The 26,793-nt window shown below is 37.6% G+C and overlaps 1 long non-coding RNA gene across 1 annotated transcript in view; it reads right to left on the bottom strand.

Annotated features, from left to right (window-relative positions):
- Positions 1–987: 987 nt before the first annotated feature.
- The window catches only part of LOC147655645 (uncharacterized), a 49,438-nt gene continuing 23,632 nt past the window's right edge, over positions 988–26,793 (bottom strand). The window contains exon 2 of the long non-coding RNA XR_015289554.1: positions 988–5,849. This is a non-coding gene — a long non-coding RNA (uncharacterized LOC147655645). The remainder of the gene's footprint in view (positions 5,850–26,793) is intronic.

Raw genomic sequence — 26,793 nt, 5'->3', positions numbered from 1 at the left:
TGGCAATTTTTGTATTTTCAGATGGCTGTGCAGGAACTGGCTGCTCTGTATGGTGCAGCCACATTTTCAGCAGTGTCCTCAACCAGAGATTTTGCAGCATGAATGCAATTCAAAAATGTTTGTCAGGGCATAGGGGAAATAAAGGTGAGAAGAGGAATGCCCTGTCTAACAGTCATCAGTGTTACCACCTGAATATTTGCCTAACCAAGAAGCAATGAACTGCTCTTAAATAGGTCTCCACAGCCAGCCTTCCTGTCCCTTACCACTATCCCCTTGTTTTAGGATAATCCAAATGTGGTCCCACACTGCAGATCAAGGACAGACAGGTAAAAAAGGCACCCATTCCTCCTGACCAGACTACCTGTGCTTCTTGGTAATCAGACAGACAGACAGAAAGACATCACAGAAATGTTTCCATCAAAGCACTGGCCCTGACTCTTTACTACTGGGACATGGTGACACATAATGGTCTGGAACCTCTTGGCTTTGACTACCAATGCTGAGCACCACCTGGCCACAAGTCTCAAGCAGTAAAACATGGTTGGATGCTTTTAAAAAGCAACTGCACTTAGGTTTATCATCACTTGGGTTCTGATAGAATACAGGAAAGAAAAAAGCTGCAGTCCATTACTAAAACAGGGTTAAAAATAACTGAGGATGAAGACTAAAGGCTGAATCAAGCACTCTGTAGCTGGGGTTGCATCAGTCTTTCTTTAGTTCCTTAGTGGCAGGCATTTTGAAAGAATCTAGAAAATAGAATCCTTTTGTTTTTCTTTTAATACGTATTGCTATTCTTATTTTTCTTTCATTATTTACATCAGTTGTGCTCTATGTACTTAAATAATGTGTGATCAAATAGAGTGGGATTTTGTGCATCCATATAGCATTCTGGAGAAAATAATTTTTGCCTAATGCAGCCTACAAAGAAATTAAATAGAATAAAATGCAATAAAATTTCAGAAGAGAGCAAGCTGGAGAAACAATGGCTACTTTTGCTTAGACTCAGTAGTTTTTATTCATCTGATAAAATAGGTCTCTTGGTTGTCTAGTATGCAGAGATTCTTCAATATGGATAAAGACTACAAAACTAACATTAATGCAAAGAAAGAAAACTTAATTAGGAAAATGAAATCCAGAGATTTACTTTTAGAAAGAAAAGCTAATAATGCAATGCATTAACAAAAGCAAATACAGCTGTGAACAGGAAACAATTATATACAGTTATAAATAAGCAATTGACAAAAGAAATGGGACACTCAGCAGTATATTTTCCTAGAAGATAAGGAAATAAAGTTGCAATAAATTCCCCCCAAATGTACAGCTCTGTAAGAGAAAAAAAATTCTTTTTAATAGAGTTGAATGGTATCACATTATAAAAATGGGGAGGCAACTAATTCATTTGGTCCTATCTGCCATGAGACAATGGATTCAATACAACAGTGTTCACAACAGTGTGAATGCAAAAAATAAGGAACCTACCTAACTGGAGTGGAACTTACTGCCTTCAGTTTCCAAGAGAAAAATAAAAGCTTCATGCTGTTTCTGCCAGCATTTGAGCATTTGGATACAGTGCAAAAGCACTTTCAGTAAAGCAAAACAGTAAATTGGCAATGCAAATGAGAAAAAAATTAATTTGATGCTGTCCTGTAAAAATTTCCTTTTTATTTTTACAAATGTGAGGCATCACAAGCTTTATGTACATCAGCTGACAATGAACTGAAAAGTAGTAGATGAGTTACAAGAGAAAAGAAAAAGACCAAAAGCCTAGCCTGACAGTGAAATAAGTGGATGTTTTAGGGCAGCTGTATGAGAGGCTATTAACACTTCTCCTCCACTACGTATTGCTGTATTCATATGTAAAGTTAAGTGTGAACAGCAGACTAACATTTTAACAAACTAATCAAATTATTGCTGGTGAAAGCAGATCCTGGCACATTAAATAATCTTTTTTCTTATGATACTTGTCACTCCAGGGATTTTCTGATTAGTAGAAGGAAAAACTTATAAAATCCATTCCTATTCATGGTATTTCTAGATAGAGTACTGCAAGAATGGTGAAGTATTATCTTCTGTAGATTACATTTTTCACTGCAGAAATGAAAAATGCCATTAACATAATATAAATGACCTTCTTAAGGTTTGTATTGCTGATCCCTTCCAGAGGTCAGTAATAATAATACAACATCCATATATTCAATCCAAAACATTTTTATCTTCTTTATTTTGGCGATACTGAGATTTAGTGAGGTACCTACAATTTTTTTTCTGCTCATATTGTAGTAATCCCTGACACAAAGATCAGAGACCATTGAAATGACATCCTGGAGCCCCAGTCCCCTTAGAAGACAGCCATAATGTTCCTGCCCACCAGCAATACTGTTTTAAGATGCTTTGGTATATTGGGAGTGCAATACTGTCAAATTTACTGGTTAATCACTAAAACTCTGGTGGCATCCTGTAATTGTCTACACCTAACCAGAAGTGGTAATAGTTCCTAAAGCTGAAATCCAGCTATGCTGCAGTCATCCAAAATCGGTATTTTTGTGATCACCTTTCCCAGTTACATTGTTCTCTTGAACTGTGTAGAGACTCAAACCAGCAAACCTATCCAATGATAAGAGGGGTTTGACTAGTTTTACTGAATTTAAATCCAAACGCTGTTCAACTTCTAAATTTGGCCTCTTATACCAATTTCAAAACTGGTATTTTATTTTACTTGCATTAACTTTTAAGTGGTGTAACATTGAAAATATCAAAGGAACTGCTCTTCCTTTACACCAGTAGGGGGGAAGAGAGCACTACCATCTACTCTTGCTTTTTAGAGTATACCATTAGCTTTTTTAAAGCTATATACTTAGTCTGTATTTCTAACTATAATGTTTTATCCTTTACTTAGCAATTTGAAGTGTTAACATTGAAAATATGCTTTAAGCATAAAGGTGCATTTAACAAAGCTCAAAGTGAGTTTCTCCTAGCATGAAGTAAGTTAATTTTTCATCACTTGGGAGTATATCTTCTTGCATAATAAAAGCAGATAATGCATTGATGTTTAAGGGTATTCTTGAAAAGCTGGAATACAGTATTTTAAATTTGCTTTATTGCACTGAAATGTTTATGGTTTAGACGATTTCCAAGGAATTTAATAGCAAACAAGTAAGCAAACTCTACTCCTAAATAATTTCATTTTATTCCAAGGTTCTTTCATAAGCAGGCATGAAGCAATACTAATCTTAATGGTTTACAGCGGATGACTGAAATAGGCATTATTTACCACAGAACATAGGAGACCAAACTTATGTGGTGGGATGGTGCAAGAGTCCAAATCTGCAGGCGAGGTTTTGCATTTATACCAGCTCTAGGATGCTCCTACCTGTGCCCAGCTTGCTCCCTCCTAGCCCTTTTGGTTGTACTATGGATGGAGAAAGGTGCAGACCCTATTTAGTTATCCTGTCCTCCTGGGCAGTTCAGAGATGTGCTTACAAACCTAGGGCCACCATGGGAGGTGCAGCCAGCACCAGCAGTTCCTGCAGCTGGCACCTGCATGGGGCTTGTGCGCTCCCAGCTGGGCACCCCGGTGGAATCCAGGCTGTGGATGGCAGGGGATTGGTGAGCAGGGGGAGCTGGGAGAGGCCCTGGCAGGAATCTACCCTGTCCTCAGGAGCCACCACAGCATCCTGGACCACCCTGCCTTGATCTCTCAGCCCACCTCAGTACCCATCTCCAGCCCTATTCCCATTTCTTCACCAGGAAGGCAGGAAGGGAGGACACAACCCCACCACCCTGCTGGCCCCATTGGATGTTTTGAAACATGTAGAACAGTCCTATGAGAACTTGAAAAGCTGCCTTGTATATAAGACTGGTTAACAGAACATATGGCTTTCTTCTATACATAAAGTAGAAAATAATCAAATTATCTTCAGTAATGGAAAATGCTTTCCTAAAAGTGCTCTGACTAAAGTTAAAGTTGTTTGATCTGAGGAGCTGACTTTAAATGCCTCTATCATTTAGTCCAAAATTTCTTCAGTTTAAATGGCATGTTATACATCTCAATATAAATTGTAATGAATTCATTCAGTCTGTCTCTTTTCTGAGTTAATTAATCAGTTCAGAGTGACCTTTCAGAGGTATCCTGGAATCCCGAAAATCCAGCAATTCCCTGAGAGGCAAAAATAGCTTCTGTGTCCTGGTGATATGATCTCCTTATAGCAGTCATACAGGCCACTGGGATTACTCACTTTCTTGTAGTTAAGCTTATGCCTAAATACTTTGCTAGTGCATGTACAGAATGTATCTTTCACATTCATCTTGCTTACTTTTCTGGGGTAATTAATGATTCCTGATTTTACTAATAAACTTTTTCTTTCACAGTTTTTCAGGAAAATAAATATTTTCTGTGGGGAATCCTTACATTTGGACTTGGATCTTTTTATTGAAGTAAACATCTTTTTCTAAGAAATTTCTGACAGGTTGTACCTTAACTACTTGTTTAGGAATACTCAAGGACGAGAGATTAAGGAAAAGTGTAAGGGGAGCAAAAACAGGTTTGTGCTTCAGAGTATGGAGTAATCCTGCTTTATGAAACAGAAAGCGAATCTGGTAAGAATATGAAATCTTCAGACATCATTTTATCCCCAGTGCTCTTCAAACAGCAACCAAGGAATACAAAATTGCTGTGCAGTTTCTCAAGATTGCTTTCTATTTAAATGTACAATAGCTTGCTGAGTAACTCTGTCACTGTCAGAAGAGTGCAGATGAATGGAGTTGAGAGAAACAAAACCACTTATCTGATACTCTTTTGAATAAAGATGTATTTAGTAGCAGCTGAGAGATGCACAGGAACCTGACAGGATCCTGCAGCCCAAGCCAGTGACGCTTACACGAGGGCGTTACCAGAGCCACCAGGCCAGATTGAAATGGCTCCAGGGACCGCAAACCATACAGAATGCAGGAAACAGTCCTGGTGAACAGTAAGCTGTCCATGAGCCAACAGTGTGTCCTTGTGGCTGAGAAGGCCAATGGGATCCTGGGGTGCTTTAAGAAAAGGATTTCCAGCAGGTAGAGAGAGGTGATCCTGCCCCTCTGCTCAGCCCTGGTGAGGCACATCTGGAGTGCTGTGCCCTGTTCTGGGCTCCTCAGTGCAAGAGAACATGGAGCTTCTGGAGTGAGTCCAGCAGAGGGTGAAAAAGATGATTAAGGGACAGGAGCATCTCTCTCACAAAGAAAGGATAAGGAAGTTTGGCTTGTCCAGACTCACAAGAGGCAACTGAAGGGGGACCCCATCAATGGATATAAATATCTGAAGGGAGAGTGTGAAGAGGATGGAGTCAGGCTCTTCTTGATGATGCCAAGCAATAGGACAAGAGTCAGTGGACAGAAACTGGTGCACAGAACTTCAACCTGAATATGAAGACAAACTTCTTTACTGTATGGATGCCTGTGCACTGGAACAGATTGCCCAGAGAGGGGCTGGAGTCTCTCTCACTCCAGAACCATCTGTGCCACATGCTCCAGGATGACCCTGATTGAGCTGGGAGGTTGGACGAGATGGCCCAGTGGGGTCCCTTCCAGCCTGACCCACTCTGTGATTCTGTGTTGCATTTGTGTACTGTTCTCCAAATTCAAACTTAACAGTGAATCATAACAATTTATCTTACTTTGTCTCTCAGTTCCACAATATGTTTGAATTTCCATTAGGCTTTGGCAACCTGTTCTTAAACGTAGCACATACTTCGCTCAGTGATTATGATGATAAATTCTTTGTAGAGGGAATCTGCAGGATGAGACATAGTATGAGACTGCTTATGAATCTCCTGGCAAATAGGCAGGACTCTTCCCTGTTTCTCACAGAGCTGTCAAAGAAACAATTAATGTGTTAGTGTGATCTTACACTGTAAAGTGTCTTATGCTGCTGGCAATAATTATGTGCCCCAGCTGAATAATTTTTTTTATATTTTTTTTTTCTAAAGAGAATGAGATACCAGATAAATTACAGCCAGTGAAATCAATAGCTTTTTATGCAAGGTCTGAAAGGCCATTTTCTTATGTTTTCTCTCTTCTGTGGAGAATAGTCATCAGAGTAGCTGAAATACGTCTGCAATAAATGCATTCATTTCTGTAGTTTTGATATGAGCAACAGCCTCATGCTTTGCTAGGGAAACAGCAGGTCTGCTTTTTCTATTCCTGTTTGACCAGATTTCTTTTACCTTGCATTAGGAAGTATAACCTCTCAGGAAACACAGTTGATATATGGAGACAGATGAAACTTGGGAGCCATTATAACATATTCAAGGACAGAATAACCATACTGACGCTAACTTTTCATGACACTGTGTGTTCCTGTGCTCTGCATGCTAACAAGACAGCACTAGAAAATGTTTGAAGTCAACCCACACTGCTGCTTCATGCCTAGATGGAGAAAGGAAACATGATCTTCCTCTGAAATTTACTGATCAGATAATGTAATAAGTTTCCCTGTACTATTTAAACTGTGTAAGGAGTTAAAAATATTTATCAATTTCTGAATTAAAATTAAAAATCAAATGCATGTGATATGGCATTTGTTGGTAGACTTAATTGTGTAATGAGTAGTTTCAATGACATCATCATGTCTTGATATGAAATTTGGATGAGAAGTTCTGCAGCCATTATCTCCAGCGAGCTCTGTCAGATGACTGAAAAAGTGTTAGAGTAACTAAAGATATTGAGGTGCTTTTTCTCGCAAATATGACAATGGTAGTAACGCAGTCAAAAGCCTGAGAAACCACGATGACTGGAGACAGCTTGGGGTTCACCTTCTAGTTATTTAGCATTGCTAGAAATAGAATTTTACTGATGTGTTTGCTGATAACCAGGATTAATAATCTGACTTTTTTATATTACTCTGACATCAGATACATTTACAGAAGATACTGAATATCTAAAAGACTGATGTTACAAAGCATGACAAGAAAGGCAACAGAGGTCTTTGGGTTAATCCCTGGTGCTGCAAATTAATCATGATCTGCGTTTAAATCCTCTCTAAATGAATTTTTATGTCTATATCCTTCTACTACTGCTCAGAGTTCCTCAGTTTTGAACAGCAAGAGATTGCAAACTCCTTCTTCTAAATACAATTCCATTCCCAGAAGCCTCTTTTTCAAAGCCTACAACCAAGCAGTTCTAGTCCTCTTCTATTTGAGTGTAATGAGACCTATGCAGTTTTACTAACTGCCTCTGTTAGTCATATTTCCCTATAGTAAATTTTGGAACACGCTGGTTAATTTTTGACCATGGTTTAAACACGATAAAGTTTTCAAAGTTTTATTTTCAAAGATTCCTACATATTTTCTAAGAAGAATATCTGAGTACAGCAGAGATGAAAAACAGTGACCTCCACTGAGAGGAAAAACAAACAGAAATTAGTTCCCAATATAACTGGAGAGGCTCATCTGTGTGTGTATATACCTTTGGTCTATTCACAGTGTTCCTCTCTTTTTGCCTAATGGAACTGCAGAATTGACTTGATTCATTTGAGATATAGAGGGAAGATGCAGTATCAAGTAGGACAACTAAGGACAGAAATGCTTATGTCTTACTATTCATGGTACCAAAAAAGTAAAAATAAAAATAAATAGTTTCTATAAAAGCCTTATTTCAACAATTAGTTTTGCCTTTCCTTTGAAACCTTACCTAAATGGTCAGACAAAAAGATAGTGCATCACTGGAAACACTCCGTTTTGTAGTTTTCTTTTTTTGTAATAAAGATGAGTTAGAATGAGCAGTCTTCTGCTGTTCCTGAACCATGCTTAGGGTAATTTGTCTTCTGAGGCTTGTGACTAATGGCTTAAACATGACAACATTCACAAGTGTTTATTTCCATTTTGCAGATTTATAAGGGAACTAAATCTGTTCTATGTAAACAAAGCAAGATGAAATCCATGTTTATGATCGATGTATAAAAAATGTAAGGAGAAGGAAAAAAAAAAAAGGAAAGAAAGCTAATAAAATTGTCTTAGGGCCATAGCATTTTCACATTGAAAACAGGCATAAAGTCTGGAAGTTAAAAGCTTTCCTCAGGCATAGTGCAGAATATCATGAGGCAAATTCAGAAGCTGGAAGCCTCAGTCCTGGATCTTTTTTATATGTGGAGTTAGTCTAACATGGTAGCAGTGTCCTCTTTCCCAGTAAAGTTGTATTGAGCACAGATTAACTGAGAACTGTGTCTATTTTCATGCATCTTGAGCTTCCCCAAGATAGCAATGAAAGCCTAAATAAGGAAGTTCAGAGAAACAGCACTAGCAAAACATCAGCAAAATAAGAACTAAGGAAAACCAGTCATCACTCATCACTTTTTCAGCTGCCTTAATCATGAAGTCTAAAGAAAGCATTAAATTATAAAAAAAAAATACTTTTTGAACAATAACAGGGACACAATGACTCCCAAATAATTTTGGAATAAGGATGAATGTGTATTTTATACTGTAAGAAAGCCATCTCAGCTTTAAAAATCACAGAAGTAAAGATGGTTATGGCTTAGACTTAGCTTAATATAAACTAATTGCACAGTATAAAACATATTGTATCAACACCTCCTTTTCAGTTTTCCATTCCTTTTCAGTTTTACCACTCTTTGAATCTTTTTTTGGTGTCCTTTTCCTAACTGTCACAAATTAATAAAAGTACCTTTTACCTTGAATTTAAATTCATTTTGGTTATTCCTTAATTAAACAAGAGAATAGCAAATATGCCTTATCTCTTCAAAATACAAGCCAGCTAGCTCTTTTCTATAGAATGAGTGTGTCCCATTCCCTGCCTCAAATACAAATTTTGGGCTGTATTCTATTAATGCCTTGACAGTACAATTTGAAATGAATGCGTACTTTGGAAAGTAAAAGAACTTTTGCTCTGATTTATAGGAGAAAGAATTCACTGTCCTTGAAACAGCAAGTGCTAGTCATTGGAGTATGTGACATTCCAGATGGGAATACTATAGGGTCTGTTTCATTTTGCCTCTGAACAGTCACTACATTGAAATCAAATGCATTAATTGATCATGTTGATTACAAGTAAATATTTGATCAGTCTAAACTGACTGATCTGCTGAAGTGTGAAAACAGTTCAAAGCAGAATGCAGCTGAAGTTTCCTTTCACAAAGCTAACACACTGAGTAGTCATTTCGTAATACATCCTGAGGACTTAACAACGTATTTGATCCATTTTCTTTGTATTGCATCACAAACTTCATTCCAGCAGTTCTTCAGCAGAATAACAGCAGTGATTTAACCTTATGTAAGTTGTGAAGCTGATTGAGAAGGTAATGTCCTCCACAGAGAAAACCTCTGCATGTTAACTCTACTTATGATTTTTCTCTTTGAGTGTAATATAATTAATATCACAACTGTTTTCTTCATCTTACTGTTAACAGTGCAGATAATTGGTGTGTTTGTTCTTGTTTACAAAATTCAAAAATTCATATACTATCCTTATGAGAGAAAGGTAATGTTAAATTGATTTAGAAGGAGAGCTCTAACAGCATCAGAAAATGGTGGATTTTTTTTTCTTTTATGGTAGTGGGAGGAAATAATGACTTTTGTTACTGTTCTTGGCTAAAGGCCTGGTGGTTAAAAGCATTTTGTGTTTGTTTGCTACAAAATTCATTATCAGAGATTTGCAATCTTAAATTAATCTCTATAAGCCTGATGATAATTACTGTGGCAGGTTTGTGGGTGTAGAGAGAAGGAGGCAGAGCACTTGATCCAGCTTCCATGGTTGCTAGGGCAAGAATCTCATTGTCTCTAGAATGTGATTCTGTGAAAGTAAAACCGTGCATAATTGCATTTTAATGACAATGCAAAGAAGCAGCTCCCCTGAAGGTACTGGAAGGGTTGTTGCTGTCCGTTCTCTGTTTCACATAGTCCCTCTCAATAGAGGTCAGCTAGCTCCATCAATTATTGCTGTACAGCCTCTAGAGCTCTTTGGTGGCTCTTCCTACTAATGCTTAAAAAAACCCAAGCAAACAAAAACACCCCAAACAGACAAAACCACAAGACCCTCAAAAAAGCAGCAAAAAAAGCCTCTATACCTGTTCACTGCTGAGCACTGCTTGGGGAAAAAGCCTATATGTCTCCCCTGATGAAAATTACTTGTTTGAAAGAAGATTTTGATGGATACACTAGTGTATCACAGGTACTCTCAATGGATACTGCAGCAGGAGTAGTTATTTGTAGCTACTGTCTTTGAGTGAATAAATATCAATTTGCATGCCCATTATGAGGTTTTGCAAGCATAATGTGTGCAAAAGTATTTATGTCAGGCACAGCGAGTTTGCCCATAAATCTTGAAAGCAAATGTTAAGAACAAAGACATGTTTGAAGTTCTGAGTACATAGGGAAACAGGTTGCTTAATGAGCAGCACAGGGCTTGAATGCTTGCAACACTATTTCCTTTAGGTTTTTGTTCTGCTGTTGTCTCAGTGTTTGAACTTGTCAGATGGTATCCTAAGTGAAATAGCTGCCATTTCTAACAGATCTGTTTTCCCTTTCTTTCATCTCCCTCTTGGAAGGAAGAAAGGGGATTAGCTGTGCATTTTAAATTTTTTTTATCTGTTACTGAACATGAACAAGCCAGTTCCTCCATGATACAGAGTTGGTGGATATTCAACTAACCTTCCTTCCCAGGTGATCATTTCTGCCCTGTGCTGTGCCCTCCATTCCCAAGGTGGAACTGTTTGTGGGGCTGTAATATGATCTGAAGGAGAGAACAAGTGTGGGTTAAAAAGGAAAAATACTGCTTAAATGTAGATTACTTCCCATATTGCATAATGATGACTTCTCCTCCTACTATACAGATACATAAATATAACTGAAGGACAATAAACTATGTGAGAAAGTACATATCAGAGATTGTTTCACTCTTAAATGCTTGCTTCACTTTAAAACTGTTATCTTGCAGAAGGAGACACCAGGGTTCTCCATATCCATGCTCTGTGACTACTATGAGTGTAGACAAACAAGGGGGGATACCAAATTACCACTTTTTCAATAAATAGATTTCTGATAAAAAGCATAAAATCAGACCTAAATAATCTTATATTTACCTTAAAGTAAAATCCTTAATAAGGATTTGCAGCCATTGAATGTAGCAATGTATAAATACTATATAGATTGTGTTTAAAAAAAATAATTCTGGCAGTGGAATTTGTTGCTGTCATTTTCATCAAGCTGAATTTGGCAGGCCATCTGAGAGGAAATTACAGTGAACAATGAGTATTATAATGAAAGTATGGGTAAGGATTATTGTAATATTCTAATTAAAAATATGCGATGGCATTGCAACCTTTCTAGAATCAAAGCCTTCTGTAAAATGGAAAACATGGCAAAATTCTTTGGACTAAACATAGTAGTCTTTTTTTTTTTTTTTTTTTTTTTTAATGGACTTGCCCAGAGCATAATAGCTGCTTAAATTAAATTAAATAAAATCAAATTATGTAGCAGATATGACCATAATAATTCCAAGCAAAGAAACAAAACTTAAGTGTCATAAACCATTTAATCAACTAGGTATGTTTGAAATGTGAAACTGCAGCATAGTCATAAAAAAACAGAAATCACATCATAGTAGTTTTAGGTGACTAAATATACTATTAATTGTTAAGGAGCTCTTGAGACTTAAATCAGAATTTTTAGCACTCTGAAAGAAATGAGAGTATTAAGCATGTAGAAAGTCCTAAGCTAAGATCATATAAGTGTGCAAGGATCCTAAATGCACTGTGATATATCTCACAAACAAACAGTGGTATTCAGAATTCTCTACATTAAACCTCCCACAGATATATGAATAGATGAAAAAGTAAAATGGCCATAACTAAATTTTCTTACATTGGCTAAGAATTTTCAGGTTAAAGCAGATCAAGATGTGCAATAAGATGCCAGAGCATCATGGTAGATCCTGAAACTGTTTCACAGGGCAACAGTGGAAACTTCTGAAAAATCTGGTATAGTCATTGGGCTGTTCTTCCTTGTCTGGTGGGATACTATCAAGAAAACAGATAACTGACATGTTAACTGTTTCAGCTTACATTCTTGCTAAATAAAGCATTTTGCTGAAGAATTCTTGATTGATTTAGTCTTCTTTTTTCCTATATATTTTCAGTCTTCAAAGAAAATGACAGACTAAATTCAGCAGGTTATCTCTCTTACAGGCCCAAAGAAGATAGGATTTCCTATTAAATACCATTGTCTACACTACAAACATTTAATTTTGGCAGGTCCTAGATAACAACTTTAAACTGACATTAGGTATTTTAAAGTTTTCACCTTAGCATTCCCCATCCCTCAAGATGGGAAGAGCTCTTTTTTTTCTTAGCTCTTGTTTTGTATCTGACAAACTGTAAAATACTGCAGAAGGCTACATGAAAGCACAAGTGAGTAGATGACATTTGACCTGAAGTCCTGCAACTATTGTTAAAAAGTCAGTGCTATGATGTGGCTGCTCTATTATGTTTTCCACAGTTCATTTGGCCTCAATGACATGCTCAAATTGAACAAACCCTTCCTGAAGTGTCTCTCTCACTCCCTTGAAATCTCTGGCAGCAGGGCTCATAGTAGTTAGTATCTCCCTTCACATTTGGGAAATAGATAGCAGAGGATATTTTTAGAGATAAGGAGCTTCTGGAAATAAGCTTCATATCATCCCATCGGGCCTCAGCTGGTCAGACAACTCAAGGTATGCTATAGTGAGAAGTAGATGTATTTCCTTGATGATGTGATATGGAATGAAAGCAGCTGGGTTCTATCTCCACGACTTTCAAAACTTTTCAAGGAACCGTAGATGTGACCCAATGCTTCCAGTGCCCTCCCATCTCTCTTGAAATAATTAACCACCTTTCCAAAGCTCCATAAATCTCATTAACTTCCTATTTCCAAGATCTGAAAGGTGTTTTTTGTTTCCTATTGAAGCTTATTTTAATAATTTCTAACAAAGCAATACTGTTGGTTTCAGCATTCTGTTTACTTCAAGAAAATAATACATAGGTGAATCTCAGAGGTATCTGAGATGGAGCTGGGGAACTCTGTATCTTTCAGGGAAAATAAAGGAGACTTGAAGATTTGCTGCTGGCAAAAGCATGCAGAACTCATCCAACCCCTGTGGAATAAGCCAAAGAAAACCTGTCCCACAGCACTGATTACATTACAGAAGCTCTGTATCTTCTCTCTAGACTCAGTAAATTGCCTGCTATCTGAGAAGACAATGTGTGAGGCCTGTCCCCATTGCTAAGAAAATTATTCAAGCTTCCTTCTGATCCTTTTTTCCTTCTAGGTATCTGATCAGTGGAAGAAGGACTGTGTCATGAGAAAATCCATTTCTAATATTCAGAGCTATGTGTGAGCTATTACTGAAATCATAATAGCTGTCTGTCACACTGCCCACACAGTCCCAGTCATTATCAAGTCAACAGTTTTCAAAGCATCCTGTGACTCAAAACACAAACATAGAAATGTTAAAAGCAATTTAACAAGATGCCTCAACAAAATGTATCAGAAACAAGACACATGATTTTAGTTAGTTTCATGAGATTAAATACATATAAAATAGTGTTTGATGGGGTTTTTTTTGTTTGTTCACAGGAAGAACAGTATCATATAAAAGACAGTGTTGCTTTTAAGCAAAGCTGACACCCTTAGCACTTGGAATTGTTCAGTCTCCTGTTATTTATGCTGGATTAAAAATATGCTTATAGATCTGGAATTTGGATAGATCCTGTAGAGACTACGAAAAGTCTGAATTGATCTGTAGCATTGCAGCACTCAGCTAAACAGTACATATTCTCAAAGACTTTTTTCACAAAAAAATCTCATATGCTTGGGAAACTATCATGTTAAAGGGCCTCAAGAAGTTTCAAGGGACAATATGTGCTTTAAAAGTGATCTCAAATAATGCAATTTGAAAACTGAAAACAAACAAAAACACCCCTCCAAACACAATTTTGCACATATTAAAGCTTATGAATCTAACTAAAATAATATTTCTTGTTTCTGATCCATTATGCTAACAAATCTTGCTAAATAGCATTTAAAATTTCTATGTTTATGTTTTCAGCTTGAGTATATATTGGAAAATCACTGTTTCTACATGAATATTTGTAGATTTCCTCTTAATATTTCTCCCATTTTAAACATCAATATTTGTATTTCTAAGAGTATACATGGCCATAAAGGAAACTATACCGCTTAGGGTAATGATAGGTTCCTGTTTTCCAAATTGCTTTTCCCGTGACAAAACCATTACTGTAGAATTTGTATTGCTGCTTTCTGTACAGCAACAAATTGTATTCGTGTCAGGAACATGTATAAGTGCCTTTTTTCTCTTTGTATACAAAATGAGTAGTTTTTTCATTTTCTATTTATAATCCCTAAAAGCAAAAACACTTTCATGTTAGTGCCTTGATGCAGCAAAATAACCAGTAATGAACCAAACATATTAGGATTTTTCAAGTGTGCACCTGACTCAGGGCCTTTAGATATGCAAAACCTTCTTCAAGGAGAGATGAATATTACCCTGTGGTTTCTACTGGTCTTACTGCTGAAGTTTAATATTTTTGTTCAATGTCTACCCTGAGAAAAGGGAATGGAAATTAAGTATTAATATCATGTTGAAATTCAACAAAAGATCCACATCTGACTTGTATTTATGCCTTTCAAAAATTGCAGTCCAGTATTACAAAGCACAAAGCTTCTCCTGAGTAAGACTTAACAGGAATTTAACCTAAACCGTGATTTGATATCATATTCAAGTAATTCATGTTTTCAGTGATTTTGATGTGGAATTAATGGTATCTCAAATCCTGAGAGAGTTAAAATATTTTTAATCATTAAGATCATACCTCTATAAGCCCTCTAAAAAGTAAATAAATTTTCTAAGCATAGACCACAGAAGTGGCTTAAAACATCGATGACAGTTGTTGACTGATCTGAATTTTGAGAGGTAACATATCCTGTTTCTGCAAAACTCATGTTTTTGACAGCTGCTCAGTAACTTCCCAGTGTAATAGTTTCGAAATCTCAGTGGCAGTTTGCAAAGATCAGTGGTGCTAGGGGTTGCTCTTAGTGGATGTTTAAGGGATTTTCTTTCTCTAGTTTCTCACAGACTCCAAGGAAATCAAAGCTGTTGGGCTCTGGAACATGTTCACTCAGGGATTCAGAATAGGCAAAAGAAGAGAATTCCCTATCCTTTCCAGGATCTAAAAATCAATACGAAGCAGGTCAGTATTAGGATACAGAAACTAGATTTGTGGTTGCACACACTGATGAACCACACCACAAATGAGTTGGAAAGGCAGGATGAGGAGAATGTTGGGTTAAGGAAAGAGAGGAGAAGATACTGAGATATTACATCCTAAAAATTGGCTGAATGGTGCAACCAGAGGGCAATCAATGTCTTAATGACCTGATGATCAGTGACAAGAAGTTCTCTGCAGGGGTCCATACAAGGACCAGAACTGATTAATATCAGCATCAGTGGCCTAAACAGTATGGTTGAGCGTAACTTCAGCAAGTTTTCAGATGACCTCAAGCTGAGTGGTGCAGTTGACAGACCTGAAGGATGGGTCCATAGGGACCTGGAGAGGATCAAGAAGTAAGCACATGTGAATCTCATGAGGTTTAACAGGGCTAAGTATAAAGGGCTGCACCTGGATCAAGGCAACCTCCAGTATCAGCACAGGCTGGAGGATGAAGAGCTTGGGAGCAGCCCTGCTAAGAAGGACTTAGGGGGTGCTGGTGGACCTGATCTGTCAGTGTGCACTTGCAGTCCAGAAATCTAGCTGCATCCTGGGCTGCATCCAAAGCAGCATGGTCAGCAGAGGGAGGAAGAAGGTTCTGCCCCTCTACATCACTCTGCTGAGATTCCCCCCTGGAGTGCTGCATCAAGCTCTGAGGTCCCCACTAGAGGAAGGTCCAGAGTAGTATGCATGTAGTTCAGAGGAGGATGGAACATTCCTTCTATGAAGACATGCTGAGAGAGTTGGGATTGTTCAGCCTGGAGAAGAAAAGGCTCCAGGAAGACCTTCCAGTACCTAAAAGGGACATACAAGAAAGATACAAAGGCAGAGACTTTTCAGCAGGGTCTCTTCTCATAGGGCAAGGGGTAATTGTTTTAAATTAAAAGAGTGTGCATTCAGACTACATTCAGAAGATATTTTCTACAATAAGGGTGGTGAAACGCTGCCCAGAAAGGTGGTGGATGTCCTTGAAAATATTCAAGGTCAGGTTGGATGGGATTTTGAGTAACCTGATTTGCTTGAAGATGCCACAGCTCTTTGCAGGGGCTTGGACTAGATGATCTTTAAGGGTCATTGTCAACCCAAACCAATCTATGACTGATCTTTGAGGGCCAATGAGAGGGAGAAATCAACTGAACAGCTCTACTCCTTGCCTATGCTGAACACTAGCTCTGATCATGCCTTTATAACAAGGTGGTATTTTCAGCATTACTGGAATTTACATCTGAAGTCAGAAAAAGATTTTATGTCTTTAACTCCATTGTCATCAGACTGAGTGAAAAGTTGGGCCAGTATGTTAATATTTTAAAAATTTGAAGGTGAGGGAAACCAGTGTATCCAGACAAGTGGAGTATATCTTCAGCCATGTTTTCTATGAAATTTTGCTGTGATAAAAGGCAAATTGATTTTCTAGCTGCTCTGCATACCCTAAACTTTTTCTTTTTTTTTCCCTCTAAGGGAATATGGAATTTACTGTTACTCTGAAAGGCTGATTACATAGTCGTGAATTATTCTCAGAAAGTTGTGAGGGAAATATATAACTGTTAGGCTTAATTGGAAGAAATTACTTTTTTAAAAAAAGAAAACATACTGTAAATAATGGGCCCTAAAGCAATAATACTTCTGAAATACTGTATTTTGTGAATGAAGAAGAAAGACAGACTGTTAGCAACTGAATGAAAAAATACAATAGAAGCAGTATTTTTTTTCTTGTTATGATGTTAAGATCTACTTATTTTCATGAAAAAAATGTGATCTAATTGTCACCTCAAGGTCAAGTTGAGTAAGGCTTACCTTCTAAGGACTGGCCAAGTAGTCAGTCATTTGAGACCACTGTACAACAATGGTCTTTGATCCTCAGATATTTCTGCTGTCTAAAATCATTATGCATCTGGCTTATTTAGTGCAATTATGTATCGAGAACTATTTTGCATTATATGATGAGATTTTTAAACTTTATGGGCCTTTTTGCATGTGATCCTCTGTCACAATTTAAAAAGAACAGTTTTTGACAGAAAAACAATTTTTTTCCCAAAGATTATTTGTTCATAAAGAATTTGCTCTTTCTGTAAGAAAAGGTTACTTCTGGGAAAAAAAAAAAATAAGCATGAAAACATTTTTTTTTCCACTTTCACATGCACAGATCCATAAACATCTGTGGCAGAAAAACTTTGCATCTTAATAATGCCAACATGTCATGCTATTTCTTTGATATTCTATAGGCCAACTTTCCCAATAGCTCTAAAACATACCTCTCCCTGCCTTGCACCATGAAATAACTGTCAATGCAGTGTTGAAATATGTGTCTACATGCACATATAAAATCCACAGTCTATTATTACCTTGTAAATGTTCCTGAAAAGGAAAAGAAAAAAGCCTGTTCACCAATCCCTGTTAAAAAAAATCTAATGTATTAGGGGTTTTAGCCTTATCCATATGGAGAATGTGAGTGTAAATGGAAAAAGGAACTTTGTATTTATACAAAACATGCAATGAATGTGAAACCTCTAGAAATTTAAGGAAATGGTTTGGTTTATTTTCCTGGTGAATGATATGTTTTTGCTTCAGGAATTACTGAATCTCATTGGTAAACCTGGGAGCAGATGAGTTTGACTTAGTCTACTGTCAGTTCAATGACTTTAGTAATACTTTAAAGGCTTTAATGTGACTGCACTGAACTGCACAGACTTTAATAGCAGCTTTCAAAAGCAGTGATGGGTTTGGTCTCAAGCCTGACTTGTCACTTAGGACTGGAGTTCTTGTAAACAAGTTTAGCAAATGTCTGTGCAATCACTTCATTCATATAATTCACTCTGTAGAAGTACTTGTTTCTCCTCGGGAAGGTTGAAAACAGATTATTTCTTTCTATATGGGTATGCAGTCATGTAGCAATTGCCCACAGAAGAGCACTACATTTGACACAGCATTTGAAACACAAATTGTATTATGTCAATGATAATACAATTATGGAAAGTTTAAGATATCAATTATGTTTGTAAAATTTATACATTTATATATACTTGTCTTCCATGCAGTTCAGTACAGACCCCTAGTAACTGAAGTATTAGTGCTTATTCAAGTACTTCTAAGTTCAGTAGCCATTTCTTAATCAGCAGGGATCAGAGGGCAATTGCAGTATAACAAATGTCTTCTGATCAGTTTTGTATTTATACCGAAACTACTTTTAAGTGTGGCAAAGTCAGAGATCTGGGAAAATGAGAAGAGAAATAAAGAAATTAGATAAGAAGAACTCAGTGTTGCAGTGATTTTAAGATCTTAATGTGCTACACATTCATCTTCCTTTGTACTACAAAGTCCCTCCCAGGAAGTATTAAAGGAAGGTAGTAATTCAGGATATTAGAGAGCTTAGCTCTTCTGCATGGCAGTGATAGACTTTTTTTTTTTTTTAAGCACCTCTATGCCTGCTTTTGAATTGCATAAAAATAGCTTGGGTCTTTGTAAGTTTGTATTGGAGTCTTTGTTTTTGTGTTACCCTGCAGTGCTGTGAAGGACAGTTTAAGATATTTTTCCTATTTTCTAAATGTGTTATTTGTCTTCAGCTCCTACATGCACTGGCCTGTTCACCAGCACTTGGGCAGAAGTTTACACAGCAGGAGACAGTTACTCCAAGGTGCAGAGGAGAATGAAAATCTCAAGTCCCTAGAGTTGTCTTAATTGTACAGTACTCAGGGAATAATGTGGCCTTGCAAGAAGCAGGCAGTTAATGAAGACCTCAAAAAATGGTTCTTCTGCTTCCTCAGCAGCAGGAGGTAGATATTTCACCTTCAGGAGCTTCCCCATCTCACTTGAGAGCCTTCATCAACAGGATAGTGCTACTGCAGCTGGCCTTTCAGGAATCAAATTGTGCCTTTGCTGAAGAGGCAAGAGAAGAGCCAAGAGCAGGATCAACATATTATCTGTATGATGGCAGCATTCTGTAACCTAGGCAGGTCACCTCCAAATGCAAATAATAATTTAACTGTTTTGCTAGAGCAGAATGAGGATAGCTGGTTAAGGTTTTTATCATGCCTCTAGTCCAGCCTATACAAGATCTTAGCCACCCAATTACCGCTGTTGTGCATGGGGCAATAATAGCGTAATTGTCTGGAGCTGAGCTGAGAGGGCAGCAACTCAGGATGGTGAAAGGTGAGACAAGATTCTTATTTTGAAAAGACTTTTCCATCTGAACAACTACTTTCAGAAGACCTGGAACAAATATTCTGCAAAGAATATGCTGGATGTACAACTGGGGAAGAGGCTTGTACTGGTTGATCCTATCCCAGCCTGAGGGACTGACACCATTTACATCTCCTTTTGAAGCTCTCTTTCCCCACTTCACAAAATCTTTGCATTTAATAGTGGGTAAAGAGGAACCCAACAACAGATAATGGCTTGGAAATTCTAATGTGGAGTGTGGCAGTGTGCCTCAGGGAGACAAAGAGTTACATTGTCCCACCCCAAACCCCTTGTGAAGGGCGGCCCAGGAGTTCTGATTGGGTTTGAGTCCCTGGGGGGATTCTCCCTTGTTGTGCTTCTACTGGTCCCTGACCCTGAACTCCACCCTCAAAGGTGTAAGCCCTCAAAAGTTCTGTCCCTCAAAAACCCCTGCTGTGCCTCTGTTCAGGGCTCTCTGTTCTGGACCTGAGTTTGTTCCAGTGCTGAATAAATGGTTTTGTGAACTGGGAGCCCGTCTTGGTTGGTGTTTCATGCTGGTCCCCAGAATCCTGCTGCTTCCCTGGACGAGATCCTGAGGTTGCTGACTGCAACAGTGGAGGGTGGGATTTTGGAGGGGGAGCAGGAGGAATTATATCACAACAAAATCTGCTTGGAATGCCTGAATTTTGGGGAGATTTCAAAAGCTGTTTTGGCAACCTGACAGCTGTGTAACACAGACTCTGGGAGGCACTGCCAGCACATCTCGCATGGAAAGGTGCAGCGCTGCAAACAGCACTGCTAAGGCTGAGGTATCATGGTACCACCACAGCCATCTTATGTCTCTTCTGACATAGAGACATTACTGGGTTATAGAACACTTGGGGCAGGACATATGGCCATGGCACTCTGTGACCTCTCCTGGCACATGGTGCCAGTGGCCTTAATCAAATTGAATATATGTGAAGAGAATTCAACAGAAGAGCTTCAGGACAGAGGAGACTTCATTCTATTTGTTTCCTTGAGTATTTTCTGAGGATATCAAATATCTTATTTGATTCTGAGTTAGCACTGCTGTCTTGCCAGAACCTACTTAAAACTTTTATTTGTGAGAACTTCCTTTAAGAAGAAAATGGTAATCAGTTAGATAAATCAATCTTCTTCCTTCTTTGAATTTTGGAGTATCTTCCAAAACTTACAGGACTCAGATGCCTCTGCATCTTTCTTGTTTATCCTATTTTAATTTTCACCACATTTGAATCTGTCTAACCTGTGTTTCACATAAGTACTTCATGGCAGTACTCTGAGAAAGTGGGCCTCCTTCGAAGTACAGAACAAGAAAAATAAACTTACCTCATAATTTCAGGGATAAGGCTTTTTTATTACCTCAACCTCTTTTGGAAAGTGGAAAAGTGAGTTTTTCTCTGAGGGTGACTGTTTGGTGGAGGTAGGGTCAGAGTATATATATATGTATAAATGTAGACAACAAATTTGTATATGTAACATTTGGAATAGCCAGCCCTGGGATTTTTCCATGTTTATAGATACATTTTTCGCTCTCATACACTCTTATCAGACATAATGAAACAAACCATGTTCACACACCAAAATCACACAGAAAGTACTGCTGCTTTTTTAAATCTAGGTTGGTTTTGTTTGGTTCTTTTTTTTCTGGAATAGTGTGGGGTTTGTTAGTGGTAGTTGTTGGTTTGGGGGTTTTTGGGGAAAGAGGGATATTTTGGTCAAGTAATGTCGCTCCCAGAATAGCCAGCTAACTAAAAGTGAAAGAAAAGTGAGAATTTGAAAATACATGGTGTTAGTGATTTTTGTTGTTATTGTTCTCAGAATATGGTCTCACACCATCATTTTTTCTAATCTGCATCCTAATGCATAAAAGAATAAAAAGGCGTTTGACTGTTCTCTTTTGGAATTTAACTTCTCTCTTCTCTCACTTCCTGTCAGCTGTTCTGATGCTTAAGTTTTGGATCACTCTTTAAAGTAAGGGAGAGATTCTCATTACAGAAAGTATGAAAGGGATGCAGTGATGTGGATATGATGGCTTCAACAGTTTTCACTTTTCCTCCAGTGTTTTTACTATTATTTTTAACTCAGTTAAGACAAGTGACTTGTGCCAAAATTTGCAAGACGGATTGCAATTGATGTGAGACTTGTGCTGTCTTTCTTCTTTTCAGAAGAAAAGAATCATCATGCACTCCCTGTAAAGAGCACAGCCCTTTCAGCTCTTGAAAACTCGTCTTTTTCACCTCACAAGGACAGCATGACAATGGCAGAGAAGTCACTGCATTCATGTTTCACTCTCTAACCAGCAGGGCACACTGCAGCGTGCAGAAGCCTGGGCATCTCCTCGACTCCTCAGTCCTACTGTCTGAAGCAACCATTTGTCACTGCTCCTGTTACAGCCCTTGGGGCTGTACCTTGTAAAGTGCTGAATACTTTTAATTGCCTCTGAATTCACTCAGCAGCTCCTGGGAGATATCCCTGGCTTGCTATTTCCCTTTCATCATCACCTGCTCTTTTTCCATGAACCGTAAAGATTACAGGTGGTACCAGCTTTTACTCATTCAATTCAGTCCTCACACATACAGTCAATATTAAGGTGAAAGCTCTGTATCCTACAATCAATGGTCTTGAGCCTTTGAGTCCTCTGAGTTTCCCTATGTTTATATTATTATGGAAAGAATATCATAATCAAAATTGTGTGAATAAGCTATGATGAATAATTTATCATACAAATTCCTCTATTTTGTCTCTTAGGAAAATTTCAAAGAAAATTGACTTCTGTTTGTTTTTTGAGTGGTTCATTGTCCAAGGAAGCATTTCTTTTTTGTGATTAATAGTTAACACTACCTTCTGGTTCTGAGTGTTTCCTAGTCTTGATTGACCAAACAAGTCACACAGGGATTTACCTTTATTCTAGAATACAGAAAAAATACTGCCATAAATATTTTGCAGTTCCGTTGCAAAATCTCTGAGTAAAATAATTAATGCTTTTCACTTGTTCTAAGTGAATGACTGAGTTAGCTTTTTGCATAAAAGCCTCTAAACTACTAAGCCACTAAAGACACATGTAGCTGGTGTCACAGACGAGTTTACCAGAACACAGGTTGCAGGATCTAGACAATGATCTCAGCTATCCAGGTTGTCTAAATTGTGTCATCCATGCAAACACACACTCATACAAAAATAGACATGAAAATTTTTAATTCATCCTTAATGCAAAAGAAACTTGTATAAATATACTGTGACACTAATTGGGAGATTTTTGGTACAGCTTTAAGTAAAATTTCATTTTAATTTATTTGTTACCTGGAAAGTCTGTTGTGCTGCCAGTGATTTTACCCTGTTTCTTACTTTGAAATCGGGTTCTGAGATTATAAAACAGGCATGCAACTGTCTGGTATACTGACAAGGTTGCACACTTGTATGCTTAACCTACATAAATTAGAGAATTAGTGCTATTGAGAGGATATATCCTGAACAAATGTAGCAATACTGGGGGGATTCACCTTAAAAAAAGATATCACCAAATCAGTTATATAAAGAATATTATAATGTACCCTGCACTGTGACTACTGCACCTGTCTCTAGTCATGCCTGGAATAGGATAGATGCCTAAAGCTCCTCATCCACCATTGTATATCAGGGTACAATTAGATCCACAACTTTAACAACAGTTGTATAAAACAGCACAGTTGAGTTGAAATCAAAGGATTTTCTGAGTTAGCTGTTTTGCTTATAGCACCCTTTCTAATTGTAGGGATACTTTTTTTCTATCTACTGACATATTTTCTGCTTTAGATTATACAGTGTACTTGTATAAGGAAGACCCAGTATCTTCACAGAAGATCCAATCATTTTACCCTACAGACAAAACTATTGCAGGATATCTATGAATTTCCTATTAAAAAAAAAATCCCCAAATAAGCCTACAAATGTCTTTCAAATACCTTTTAAAAGTATCTTCCCTCCCTTAATCATAGCCAGAGTCAAATATGTTATTATAGAAATTTAATACCTTTTGTCACAGAAAAGTACTTTGAAACACAATGGTAACATCTGAAGGTGTACTTTTTGATTCATTTTTTACTCCTGTTGATGTGATTTCAGTCTGACTTATATGTGAGTTCCCAGCAGAATCGTAAGAAATGTTTTTAGATGGAGTGGAAGGACTGAAATGGTTTTGAGTTGAGAGAAGAGACGATACAAAAAATGCTAAAGTGATAAACATTGCTGTGTGCAGCATGTTTTAATTTCTATGCATGGGCAAGACAGCCCCTGTTTTTATATTGTTCTCAGTAATATGTGATAAGATAGAAGGAAATTATGAAAACACAGAAGAATTATAAGTGCAGACTGGAACAGATGTTTCAACTATGGCAAATGTTATTTTAGAATCATTATATCTTCTTTTTGTGCATTTTGAGATGGTAAGACCTGAAATGTCAAAAATCCAGGGGGGTTTTTGGGTCTTTATGTAGGACTTTCATTGCTACAATTAAATTGATGAATTTGATACTGTCATCCTTGTCTCTCTTATATTTGCACATTTACAAAGATGCTTAAAATCATACTACAGAAAATATTTTATAGCATGTATTTTTTTATATTTTTTGAAAGGCATATTACTTTAAAAGGCCTACTACATATTACTTGACTATTTGCTATTCCTCATACATGTATTCATTCCCCACATAGGAATAATATAACAAAGTTTTCATGGGAGCCCTGTGCTTCTATATGGATAAGTCCTTCATTGAAACCTGAATCTGCTCTACCTAAAAGCAGTGGTTAAGGTTATTGCTTGGAGTACCTTGAAGCATAAAGGCCAAATTTAAAGCTGGTCCTGGAGGCTGTTCCAAAGGGCACCCTGAGGAATTTCATATGGACAGGATAAGTGACACGGTCTGCCCACCTGCTTATGTAGAGAGGTAATGTAGTTTTGTGGTTTATAAGTAAGTTCTCAGAGAAGTGTTGAAGAGGCTGTACCTTTTATGGGTGTAAAACTTTGTAGTATTTATGGCTGTCTGCAGATAGACTTTACAGTGAGTTTATCTTGCTGTGCACAATGCACAATGATGAGATGATTTATTATTCAAGTAGCCAGATAAAGTGTTAGTCTGAAGGCGTGAGATTTAGAGGAGCAACAAGTCAGACATAGCTCAAGGTAGTCACAGGTTTCTTTTTCACACAGCAATATATAACATTTTGGTCCAATAGACAGTTGACATGAAGCTTGTTTTCACTTATTAACCTATCACCTTTGCTTAATTTTGATGCACAGCATCTGTCTCTTAGCCAATAAGCTGACAGGTCACACACCTCTATTACAGTTTCTAACCTACTCTATAAATCAGATTATTACAGCTCAAACTTCACACTATTTTACCTAATATAATTTCTTACCTACTCTAGGCATATTCTTACTTATAACTATAGAAAGATATCTTATAATTTTTCTACTTAATGTTTGTGTACCTTTATCATTACATTAACCCAAGCTCTTTCTAAGGCTGCAGATTGAACCCTTCCGAATCTGTGGAATTTTTTATTTTTCCATTTCCCACAATATGGTTTAGCTGGATGACATCAGTTTAGTTGATTGGTAAAAAAAGAATATTAGTTACACTTAGATAAAGATGTGCCTAATCTTTCATCACTGGTCTCTCATTAAATACAGATTCAAACTTCCTTTCAAGATGGGAGAGAAAACAGGCTGCTTTGGGGCTAGTATGTGTGCCCAATTCTTGGACAAGTCCCCTATAGGGACTTGAAGCCATTCTAAATCAGGCAATGGATGCCATAATTTAAGCAATGCTTGTTAAATCACTAAATGGGATTCAGCTGAGCATTGCAAAATAGACAAATTCTCCTGTACAGCACCTGTAACACTCCAGAATGACCCGGTCTACTCTGAGCTGTGTTGATGTGCACTAACCAGTTGAAATGAAAATCCAGATGCCTTGGGCTGCTGCTGCTGCCACAGGCTGCAAACCTGCAGTGTCTAAGGTGAAGGGTATGAGTGGGACACAGATACGAATACAGTCACTATTGTGGGACGTGGCCTGCTCTTGCAAGGGGTTCTGCTTGTTTGTATCAGCTAAAATGCAGCCTGATACGTGCACATAAAATGGCTGAAGAGCTGAGAAACACCTAAGGCCCTGCTGCATTTTCTTCAGGCTTCTGGAAATAAATTTATTGCTGTTCCCTTGCAATGAAGACCATGTAGAAAGGCTGTGCCTGCAGAAGGCAGTGCTGCCATTGCAGTACTGCTGGAGAGATGAAGTGCAACACATTTCAAAAATGCCTCCTATGCTTTCAAATCAGAAAGGACTTCTGCACAGTAAAATGATGCCATGATTTCTTGTTTAATACTGAGTTGACTGTCCCTGGAACCTGTGATATAAATAAAACCAACTCCTAGTAAAACCATGTCAGTGTGGGTGTCGTTCCTTGAAGCACTAAAGCTTCCCATATGCCAGAAGAAAACTCATAATTTAGCTGCAGAATGTTTCAGCTAAGCTGGTTGGTTCTATCACAGCATTGTGCTAGAATAGCTCCCTTGCTGCTTGTCAGCAGGAAGCACAGGCAGCACACACTCACTTCCAAATGGAATTTACCATTTAAACATGTATATATATATACCAGTGTCTCAATTTTCATGCCAGTGTGATTTGCATCACCTTAGCTATGTACAGTCTGAACTGCTGGTTATATGTACTCATGCTGTATTGGATAATGCTGTGTTAGCACTACCTTGATGATTCATTGTATTATTATGCTTTTTATCTCAAGTTCAGCTTTTACTAACTGCTGACTTTTATTAGTTTGAAGCTGCCTTAAATTTCCTGCTTTTAACAGAACAAGTTGTTTATTTTTATAGCTTTTTTGTTGTGGGATTTTTTTTTCATTTAGGTTATTACTGATATGACTGTTGCTTTGGTGAAGGAAGGCAGACTTCTCCTTTGACATTCATAGAATCCAGATGGAGAAAGAGACGGACCCAACTAAATTTGCTTCATATTGATGCTTCACCTGTGCAGTCAACTTACACATGTGCCTGTATGATATAGGCTTGGTGTAAAGGGGCATTAACAATTCCAGCTATGCTGCACAGCTACTTCATCCTTATAAGTATTGTGCTATTTTATACGCTGGTATCTTTAAATATGAAATAGCATTCATACCCAGAAATGTGAAAGGAGACTGGCAGATTTATTAAGAAATATGGACTCACCAATAAGAATGTAAGAGAGGCCTTGGCAACATTTACTCCACATCTGCACTATTTTACAAGAGTGGTCCATCACTTTTATTCCTCTAAAACCTTCATTGATATTTTATTTTCAGAAATAAACAACTTTTCA

The sequence above is a fragment of the Cyanistes caeruleus genome, chromosome 1 (genome assembly GCF_971803275.1).
Source record: "Cyanistes caeruleus chromosome 1, bCyaCae1.hap1.1, whole genome shotgun sequence".
Classification (NCBI taxonomy): domain Eukaryota; kingdom Metazoa; phylum Chordata; class Aves; order Passeriformes; family Paridae; genus Cyanistes; species Cyanistes caeruleus.
This window is presented reverse-complemented; position numbering and strand designations above follow the sequence as displayed.